Consider the following 10,634-nt stretch of genomic DNA (forward strand, 5'->3'; position numbering starts at 1 on the left):
ACGGCGCCTCGCTGTTCGGGGATTTTGACAGGAGACATCTAAATGGTGCGAGGCCTCTGGTTGTAATTTATCGCGCCCCAGTATTATATCGACACCTTATACAGGTGAGCGAGCTGGGTTCAACTTGGCATTCCCATGCAATTTTTTCTCTGGTAATATATAGCAGTCATATACCTTAGAAATAGTGCTAAAGGAGCATTTCACTGGGTGACACGGGTCTCTCGCCCAGAAATAGATTTTTTCTTCGTCAAAATCCCTTTTCCGGGTCAATGTTTGCGTCTTTACGAGCTGCAAACTTCATGAAGTCCACAAAGTTAGGGTTTTGGCTATCCTTGAGGAATCTGACACAGTCTGTGTTTGGATTACTTGGGTCAGTTTGGGGAATGGAATCCGGAAGGGTCGGAGTTTCAACTCGAGGAGGAGAGGAAACCAACTGCTCTTTGGCCAGTGAGGTGCTACTAAGGCCACTGCCCCCCGGAAGGAGCGTAGTTTGTGCAATACTTTCATTAGAAGATTCACTGTTGGAAATAGGTAAATCTTCCTCCAGTGGTTCCAATCCAGGGTTAATGCATCTATGGCATAAGCCTGAGGGTCCATGTTTGGTGTCACATAACACGGAAGTTTGTGATTCATCTGAGTTGCAAATAGATCTACCTGGAGGCCCGGAACCAGTCTGAGTATCCACTGGAATGAAATTATGTCCAGAGACCATTCTGATTCCAGTGGTTTCGTCCTGGATAGTGAGTCCGCTATCACATTCTGGACTCCCGCTAGGTGAGTTGCTGACAGGAACCAGTTTTTTTCTGTTGCCAAGGCGAAGATAGTGACTAGGATCTGATTCAGGTTGGGCGACTTGGATCCTCCTCTGTTGATGCAGTGTACTACGGCTGTGCTGTCTGACACTACTCTGATGTGGGTCGACCTCGGAGGAGAGTGTCTCTTCAGGGTCAAGAACACTGCCATGGCTTCGAGAACATTGATATGGAAGTGTTTCATGGCGGGTGACCAAGAGCCCTGAAACATCTGATGTTCGTAGTAACCCCCCCATCCACTCAGAGACGCGTCTGTATGAATTGTCACTTGTGGAGGTGGGAATTGAAGAGGAACCGATTTGGTGAGGTTCTTTGGGTTGGACCATGGCTGTAGCCTCATTTTCAAGACAGAGGGGATCTTCGAGACCTTGTCTCTTAAAGGTACTGTGGCTCTCTTTCTCCAAACTCGATTGATGTCTTTGAGTTTTGCTTTCAATAGTCGATCTGTTACTGAAGCGAATTGAAGAAGGCCGAGGATTCTTTCTAAGGCTCTTCTGGACACCTGTTTGTGTTTGAGAAAATTCTTGATCTTGGAAGCTATTTCTCTTACCTTTTTGGGAGGTAGAGACAGCTTGTGCTGTGAAAGGTCCCACTGTATGCCTAACCATTCGAAGTGGTCTGATCGTAGTAGGCGGGATTTTCGGAGATTGACCCGAAATCCCAGGTTGGCGAGAAAAGGAAGTACTTTCTTCGTAGCTCTGTTGCATTCCAGTGCCGACCGAGCCCAAATGAGCCAATTGTCCAGATAAGCAACGATCTGAATCCCTTGGTTCCTGAGTTGTTCTAACACTGTCTCTCCCAGCTTCGTGAATATCCTGGGTGCAATGTTGAGGCCGAAGGGCATGACTTTGAACGCAAAGGCTTTCCTGCCTAGACGGAAACCTAGGTAAGGAGAGAAGTTTCGAGCTATTGGTACGTGATAATAGGCGTCGGTAAGATCGATAGAGGTGGTGACAGCCCCACGGGGAAGTAAGGTCCGTACCTGAGAGATAGTCAACATCCAGAACCTGTCGCAGAGGATGTAAGAATTTAGCTTTGACAAGTCCAGGACCACTCTCAATGCCGACGAGCCTTTCTTCGGAACTGTGAACAGGCGGCCTTGGAACTTCAGCGATCGAACCCGTTTGATTGCTTTTTTCTTTAGTAACTCTGTGGTGTACTCTCTCAGTATGGTAGTGGGTTTCTGGAAGAAGGCCACTGGTGGAGGAGGAGAACCTTGTGACCATTTCCACCCCAAACCTTTGGAGACTATGCTGTGAGCCCACGGACTGAAGGTCCAATGGTCTCGAAAGTGGTAAAGTCTCCCCCCTACCGGGACTATATCATTGCGAGGGAGTGAATGTAGGTCCTTTCCCTCCTCGAGAACCCCTTGTCCTAGGTCCGCCTCGTTGACGGAACTGTCCTCTACCCCTGTAGCTACCTCTCTGGTGTCCACGAAAGGGACCTGAGGGTTCGTAGCTAGGGTTGTATGCGGGTGAGGGCATCCAAACGGGGTTGGGTTGGGTACCTGGGGGAGCAGTGAGGTAGACCACCTGTTGAGGGTGATTCGGTTGTAGAGTCGACGAAGCAGCGGGAGACTGTGATGACGAGTGGGTAACAGACGATTGATGTTAATGACCTCGGCTCGTCTTGTAAGGGGCAAATCTCTGTTTCTTCCTGAAGAAGGTTTGCTTTTGAGCTTCAACCTTCCTTTTGGCAGTGAGGCCCCATCTCGCTTGCAAATTTTGGTTTGCTCGCAGCGTCTTGTAGAACCTTGTTCACCTCCTCCTGAGGAAAAAGGTTCTTACCCCAGTAGGGGGAAGCTATCAGTCTGTTCGGTTCATGCCTGATCGAGGCCTCAGATAGAACGTGTTTCCTGCAACTAACCCGAGCCGAACAAAACTCGTGTAGGTCGATTTGGAAGGACAGAGACAGGTTCTTTGTGAATACCCGGAACAAGGTCTCAGTCGGATAAAGCGAGGCTAGAGACTCCACGGAGGTAATGGAGTGGAGAGACCTAGCTAACCTATTCCGTGCCTCAAACTCAGTCTTGAGAAGATTTTCCGGTAATTTGGGAAGCTTCTCGGAAAACAGATTAGAGGCGCAGTCTGGGTCTAACTTCCCTACTGTGAAAGTAGAGGGTGCATCATCCCAGATAGTAGCGGTACTCGGGATGAGCATGGAGGTGGGGTCCATCTCTTTAAGAGCCGGCATGGCAGAACCTTCTTTGATAGCTTGAAAAGTAAGACCTGCCACTTAATCTGTAATAGGCAAGGTAATATCTGGAGAAGCTGTAAATATGGTGTAGGCTCCTTTGTGTGGGGTGAGCTTGGAATTAGTGCACCCCCAGTCCGACAACGTCCTGGCCCAGAGAGCTTGGGCCTGCTCTTTAGGAAATATTACCGTTTCCTTCGGTACCTTGTCTAACCTAACCAAGGCATGTTCTTTCAATCGGATGAAGCCGTTGAATGGGAATTCTAGTCCCGGAGGGTAAAATTCTAGGTCCTCTAGAGGGCGGGTGCCTATGCCCTCCAGAGTTATGGCACCATCTATATATGGAGCATGTAAGGCAAAGCTCCAAGGGTTGTTTTTATCGAAGGAGGGTAACTTCAATGCGTCTGGGGCTGAAGGAGGAGGCATCTGAGTTCCGGAACGGATCAGATTCGCCACCATATCTTTGAGCTCCGTCATAGCTCCTTGAGTTGTCCTAGAATGTTGTTGTAGATGCTGTTGTATCTGCTCTTTCACAATATCCCTGACCATGGTGGCGGATAAGGCGGGCTCCCGAGCCCGATCCGCTAACGAAGCCCTGGACTTAGCGGACTTCGTCTTTTTAGTAGTCACGGTTTTAGGTAAAGTAATATGAACATCAGGATCCTTTGAGGGTCCCGGGACCGGTGACACTGATAATGGCAAAGCTGAAGGCTTAAAGGTACGTAGTGGCTTCACCTTGGGTCGTACAGGAACGGAGGGACCTCGAGGAGAAGCCGTAGGTTTATCAAAGCCGTGAAAGGAAGCAGTAGAGGAAGGAGTGCGGGGTGAAAGGGGGTCCACCAACTCATCACCACCTACCTGCTCATCCATGGGTTCGTCGTCCAGATCTAGAAAGGACGCGTCCTCCGTCAATAAAACCTCTTCCTCCGTTAAAATGGATGCTCTAACCGCCTCAATTAACGGGGCCGCTGTCTCCGGTGGAACTGCTGCAGTAGTAGAGCCCGGGAATAGGCGAGAAGCCATGTCTCCATCAAGGAGATAGGGTGCGCCAGACGGTGCATTCCTCCCAAAACCTGACACCCACGGACGGAGAGTAGCTCTTGCCTCCCGGAGAGATTCATCATCAGCCTGAAAGAGGAGAGGGGATTAATGATGAAGCAATAATCGATGTAAATATATAAAGACCAATTAATTCATCGCAAAGGATATTAACAGGAACAAACTAGAACCAACTTACATCCTCGCTCAGGAGTAGGGATGACAGCTCATAACAGAGCGTGCATGACTCCGGGAACCATACCATGTAGGGGGCTTGTCCCGGTTCCCGAGAGAAGGATATGGCGCAATGTGCATGGGAGCGGCATAGATCATGGCCCATGGGATCAGTAAAGGCAGCAGAGCAGCCCTTGGCAGCACAGCGGACTTTCTGTAAAAGAAAGAAGACATAAGTCTGGATGTTCCTTGAGACTCTGGTCAGTGACAGATGAATCAACAGAAACAAATAATTTTAATTATGTATGATATAACCTAGATGACAGAGTACCAGATGGGCAATATTAACTTGAAAAACTACCGAAGCGAACAAAACCAAAATGGCTGCCGATACCGAGGCAGGCCAACCGCTTCCAAAACTAAAATCCACAATACTGGAAAAAGAACAAATGCCCGGTACTGAAATAAACTGTCAAAACAAACTATGGTACTCAACATTGGTAAAGGTGAAGTAGCAACGTCAGTCATGTTGAATTAACGACAATCACTTGCGAAAAACACCGAACAAAACAATTAACGACTTAGCGGGCAAGTCCAAAACAGAAGGATGACCTGGAGGGCGCGCGTAGTAGGTGTCGGTGGGGTAGTCCAACTGTGTTCTCTAGGGCCTGTCACGGCCCTCCCCTTTGATGAAGGGATTATCTAAATGGAAGACAGCCTGTGAATAGTGGTTTTCACACACCCCTGTTGTATACACGACACCCACAAGGTGATCGCGCGAGGGTAGTAACCTTTGCATTCCATGCTTTTATCTTTCTCTAGTATATTTGGAAGATTTATATTAGAAAAGTGTAGAGAAGGACCCTTTTCACCGGCCGTCACAGGTCGCCCCAGAAAACTTGTCCTTACCGGGTTTTAAAAAGGCTAAAATAATGACTAGTTCCCAAACACTTTGGTGACTATGATCATGCCATATTCTATTAATAATACTTAAAATAAATAACTTTGTATTAAAATGTACATGTTTAACCATTGCATATGGAATTCCATCGGGTCCAGGGGCTGTATCGTTACAAGTAGTGAGTGCAGAATCAAGTTCTCTTTCAGTAAAAGGAGAATTATACGATTCTTCCCTTCCCATTGTTAAATTTTAAATTGTTCCGTAACCGAAATACAAACCACGCTATTTACATTGGGTTTACCTTTTAGCGCAGCTGAAATGGCGAGCCATTAGAATTTAACGAGGGTGTATTACCCCCGCGCTAGTTAGCGGGAGGGTAGGGGAGTGGTAGCTAGCTACCCCTCCCCCCCCTCACACACAGATGAATGCTCACTTTCACTTTTGGCTCGGACTGTGACAGACGTCTCTGTCTTGGTCCTCTCTTGGCAGCCATTGTTTGTTTTGTCTTTACTTAATCGCTTACTTTTCTTTTACTCAATATATATGTAAACATGTTTTCATGTTTGTATATATATTTGAATATAGAAATCAGTAAGTTTCCTTTTCAGATTTGTGTGTGTAGTGTACGATATCTACGTGGTGTCCTCGGCAGTTGGCCACCACGGCGTAATTTTATGGGTGGCGATCGAGTTTGACTTCGGTCTCTCTCTCTCTCTCTTGACGTCGTTCACCCTTTTACTACGTGTTACTACGCCCTTGTAGCTTCCTTTCCGTGTGGGGGGGTTGCTACGCCGTACGTTTGTCTCAATTAGTTTATGAATCTAATTGTAGTTGTTTTTTTCAGCTTGTAGAACGATTCCTTTCGGGGTTTTCGTTCTTTCTTTAGTGTTCATTCATTTTTAAATTACATAATTACATAGTTTCATAATTATAATTGTTATAATTCTGTTTTGGTTACAGCTCTCCTTCCATGAGTGTAAGTGGTTGTGAGGGCACGTGCCTGTTGTGTAATTCTTGTTTCCTTTCCCTCGGGATTCCTCTTCGGAGCCTTCCCGGGGGAATGAATGTGTACTAATGATTATTGTTTTATTTTTTTACAGTTACCGATCTAGTTCGTTTCTGTAATATGGCAACGGTGTGAGCTGTCTTGTTGAGGCCTGGGGATTCGGCTGTTGCTGCCTCCCCCCTTGTATTTTCGTCAGGGGCGTGTCTCCTTCTACTGGAAGTACTCCCGTGACGACGGACAGCTCTCCAGTTCATTTTAGAACTCTCAGGAGGCTTGCCTCCTTGGCTTGGTAACTTTCCTTCCGAGGGAAGTTTTTCCTGTCCAGGCTTGAGTTTTTTCCCTTTTGGGGGGTTCTTCTCTTGCCTTTTTTTCGTGCGACTATGCTCTTGGTGCTGAGCTGTCACATCTGCAGTTTCGCTCAAGGGGCTGGGCAACTGCAGGAGCCCCTCTTCGGAGGATTGCTCCTTTTAGGCCACTGGCTGACCAGTCTCTTCTACGAAGTGTTTCTCTTTCGTTCGCAAGAGAGTACACTCATAGAGACTCCTCTTCGGAGGATTCTTCTGCTGCTGTTGGCCTCCCTCGCCGTAAGGCCCACCGTCCGCCTCGTCGTAAGGGCCTCTCATCTCCCTATAAGGGTGCTAAGAGGCGCCTTTTTGAATCTCCGTTTGCAGCCTACAAACGGAGATGCAGATGGACAGCAGTCTGATCTCGTCTTCCGACGGCAACTGTCTTCCAGACGGACAACTGTCTTCCAACGGACATCAGTCTCCCGGCTGACAGGCTACGGTCTTCCGATGGACATCTGTCTCCCGACGGACAACGTTCCCTTCGGGGCAAAGGGTTGCCTCCCACGGGGGTTCTTCCCTTGCGTGTCAGGGTTCCCCTGCGCGCCCTTCTGCTGTGTTCTCTCCTGCTCCTGCTCAGTGTTAGCGCACAGGCGCTCTCCTGCTCATCAGCGCTTCCTGATAGCTAGCGCTCTCCTTTCGCCAGCGCTCTCCTGTTCGTCAGCGCTCTCATGATGATCATCCCTGCTGTTCCTGTTGGTTCCTGTTACGCGCCCTGTGCGCCCACGTTCGCCCTCGCGATCTAGAACTTCGGTTCAGGTCTGGGTCAAGGACTCTTCTTCTATGCGCAGGCTTCCACGCGTTGCCTTCTGCTCGTCAGCGATCATCAGCTCGCCAGCGATCACCTGCTCGCCAGCGTTCACCTGCTCGCCAGCGCGCACAGGCGATTTTAGTATCGCCTATTCAACAGCGTTCTACACGTCAGCGATCACCTGTCTTTCGGCGATCTCCGGATCGCCCGCGTGTGTTACAGCCGGCACGCCAACGTTCTCCAACACTTCTGAAGGAACATGGTTCACCAGCTACTAGCTCGCCATCGCCCACCTGCGGATGCTGTTCGCCATCGCGCGATCGCCCACCTGCGGATGCTGTTCGCCATCGCGCGATCGCCCACCTGCGCATGCTGCTCGCCATCGCGCGATCGCCCACCTGCGGATGCTGCTCGCCATCGCGCGATCGCCCACCTGCGCATGCTGCTCGCCATCGCGCGATCGCCCACCTGCGCATGCTGCTCGCCATCGCGCGATCGCCCACCTGCGCATGCTGCTCGCCATCGCGCGATCGCCCACCTGCGCATGCTGCTCGCCATCGCGCGATCGCCCACCTGCGCATGCTGCTCGCCATCGCTCACCAACGCGCCATTGCCAACCTGCGAGTTAGCGCTCACCAGCTCACCACCGATCGCCTGTTGATCCATATCGCCAGCGGTCTTCCTCGCCCACGCGGCAGCGCGTTTCCTCGGCATCGCGCTAACGCTTGCGTTCGCCGCCTCGGACTCGCGCTCATTCACCTGCCCACCCCGCGACCGCTCGCCTGCGCGCCCGCGCGACCGTTCGCCTGCGCGCCCGCGCGACCGCTTGCCTGCTCGCCCGCGCGATCATTCGCCTGCGCGCCCACGTGCCTGCACGTCTACGCTCATGCGCGTCCGCGCACATGCTCTCCAATGTTCGCCCATGCGCGAACCAACGGTATTCCATCGCGCGGACGGACGATGTTCCGTCGCGCGAACCGACGGTGTTCCGTCGCGCGAACCGACGGTGTTCCATCGCTTGAACCTACAGTGTTTCTTCGCACGAACGTCGGCTTAATTCTTGCAGTATCCATTGCTCGTCTATGGGTTATCGCTCGCCGACCACCAGCTCTCGCCCTTCCTACCATGCTCGCCCTCCTTCTGCGCTCACCTTCGTTAGCGTTCCTGCGTGACCGCGCATGGGCGCTTCCACGTTTGCCCACACGCAAATCTTTGAATTACCATCGCGCGAGCTCCAGGGCGATTGCGACCACGATTCCCATTGGGGTTTTCGCAGCATGGCCAGCCTGGCGAGTTCTTCTGGAGCGTATTTCCAGAACACGGCCTCACCCCGTAAGCGCAGAGCATGGCACTTGCAAGAATAGGAAGAAACTTCAGGGAGGTCTGAGCAACACTCCTCTTTCCGTTCGAGATTTCTCCATCGGCCAAGGGGTGACTGCTTACCCCTTCCTCTGGGGGCTTACCAGGTCCTTTCCCTCCTCGGTTACGGCCCGAGGTTTGGTTCAAGGAAGCTACAGGAAGATCATGGGTACTTTTCTCCTCTCGAGCTCAGGCACCTTGGCCTTTCGTCGTTAAGTATCTAACTTGCGGACAAGCTTGATGTTGTAACATCTGGACGCGCTGACTGAGGGCTTCCTTCGGGTGTCTCATCTGTGGAGGTCGACGACCTCAGACACCCTTCCATCCTTGAGAAGAGTTTGTTTGTACCCAAGGACAGAGACTTAGACAGCGGCTGTGCAGAGGAAATCGACTTCCGTTTTCACTCCTCCAAGGCGCTTTCTTCCAGACTCTGCAGGGCTCCAGCGCCCTTTTCTTTCAACCACGTCGGCCTAAGTTATCGGCTACGACAACTGGGACAAGGTGTCCAATTGCAGTTTCCTCCTGTCAGGAACAGATGGCATGGGAGGCTCCCCCGGGGGGGGGGGCATAGTCCTAAAAGGAGCGGCAGAGTTCACGAACTCTAGGATTGCAGGTTTCTCGCTGGGAGGATGCTTAAGGTTACTCATCCGGATGACAGCTTCCCGATGCCCATTCCCGCACAATCTCTGTGATCAGCCAAGGATATCGCGCCTGCCGTCTCTGTCAGCGAATTCAGTGTCTCTGAACCTCTATGCTATAGCGTCGGCAAGAGTTGCCCGGTTGGGCAGAATGATCCATACCTTAGGCGAAGGTCCTCCATAGGATCATCGACGGCTTCAGTCGATCCTTTCTTGTAAGGAAGGATCTGAGAGGGGAGTTCCGTAGTCGACCTCTCAGCCCTGATCAAGTTTGTCGAACAAACTTCGGCCAGCGTAGAACAGCAGAATCGATCAGACTGGTAACGAGGCGACAGGACTCCTTAAACCCTGGATTGGAAGGACGGGTACTTTCAGTTTCCATTCCATCCATCTTCCAGGGAGCTCGTGGAATTCAGCCTAGACTGCAAGTATTCCTGCTTATGATGCAGTGTGGCTATCCCGCCGTGGCATAGCAGGTTTTATTCCCCATAGAACTCTCCCTGCTTTCCTCATGGCCGCTCAGGTGCAGGCTTCCGCCTCCTCTGCTTTTTGTAGGGCTGGTCAACTCCGGTAGGCTCGGGTTTGACCTTCTTCAGCGCCGGGACAAGCTTCCGGATGCTTACCATGAGTGTGGGTTCATGGTATTTTGCTTGGAGCCTTCTCTTCTTCTGCCTCAACATCTGGAGTATCTGGCCATGATATTGAGTCAACGGCCTTACCACGTTGGAAACCCCGCTTCTCGTCCGTCCAGCGAGGTTAAGCAATGTCGGTTCTGGTCGGTACTTGGATGGGTGACCACCTGGGGACGCCAGATTCTGTTGCCACATCCTCCGAGCCTTCCTTTCAGTTGACTGTGGCAAGACTGAGGAGAGTCGCAGTACCTGTTCTCAGTCAAGCAGAGCTTTCAGCCCTACCTTGGAATGTTTCTTAGTTCTCCTTTCCTCATTGACCCGTCTATAGTCCGAACGGTCGCCTCAGGATAAGTTCCATGTGGGGCGGTCCAAGTTCCGGTGGTTTCAGGCAACGTTTAACCGGACTTCCTGGCCCCTATGGGACCAGCGGAACTATTAGACCTGCAATGGGTGTTGACCTATGGAACCTCTTGATGGTAGTGGATATTCTCGTCCTTTCCCCACATTCTTGATGCTGTTCTCGGACTCGTCAAAGGAAAGGGGGGGGGGGGGGCATGTTCCGGTCCAGGCCTATGGTCAAGACCTGAAGGATACCTCTCCATCATTCAGGCAGGCTTAGGGGCCGTAGTCTGGCCCCTCTACAGATCCTACAGCTCCTGCCGAGTCGCCCCGTGCGCGTCGACTTCGTGATTCTGGCGTGTTCTAACCAGCAGGGGACGCATTTTCACACCTTCACATCTTGCAGTAGAGATACCGGGATGATTGAGATTATCTCAATACCACCAT

The 10,634-nt window shown here is 51.2% G+C and overlaps 1 pseudogene; it reads left to right on the plus strand.

Annotated features, from left to right (window-relative positions):
* The first annotated feature begins 9,921 nt into the window (after positions 1 to 9,921).
* LOC137650318 (5S ribosomal RNA) lies at positions 9,922 to 10,040 on the plus strand (annotated as a pseudogene).
* The last annotated feature ends 594 nt before the right edge of the window (positions 10,041 to 10,634 follow it).

This window comes from Palaemon carinicauda, chromosome 11, assembly GCF_036898095.1.
Source record: "Palaemon carinicauda isolate YSFRI2023 chromosome 11, ASM3689809v2, whole genome shotgun sequence".
Taxonomy (NCBI): domain Eukaryota; kingdom Metazoa; phylum Arthropoda; class Malacostraca; order Decapoda; family Palaemonidae; genus Palaemon; species Palaemon carinicauda.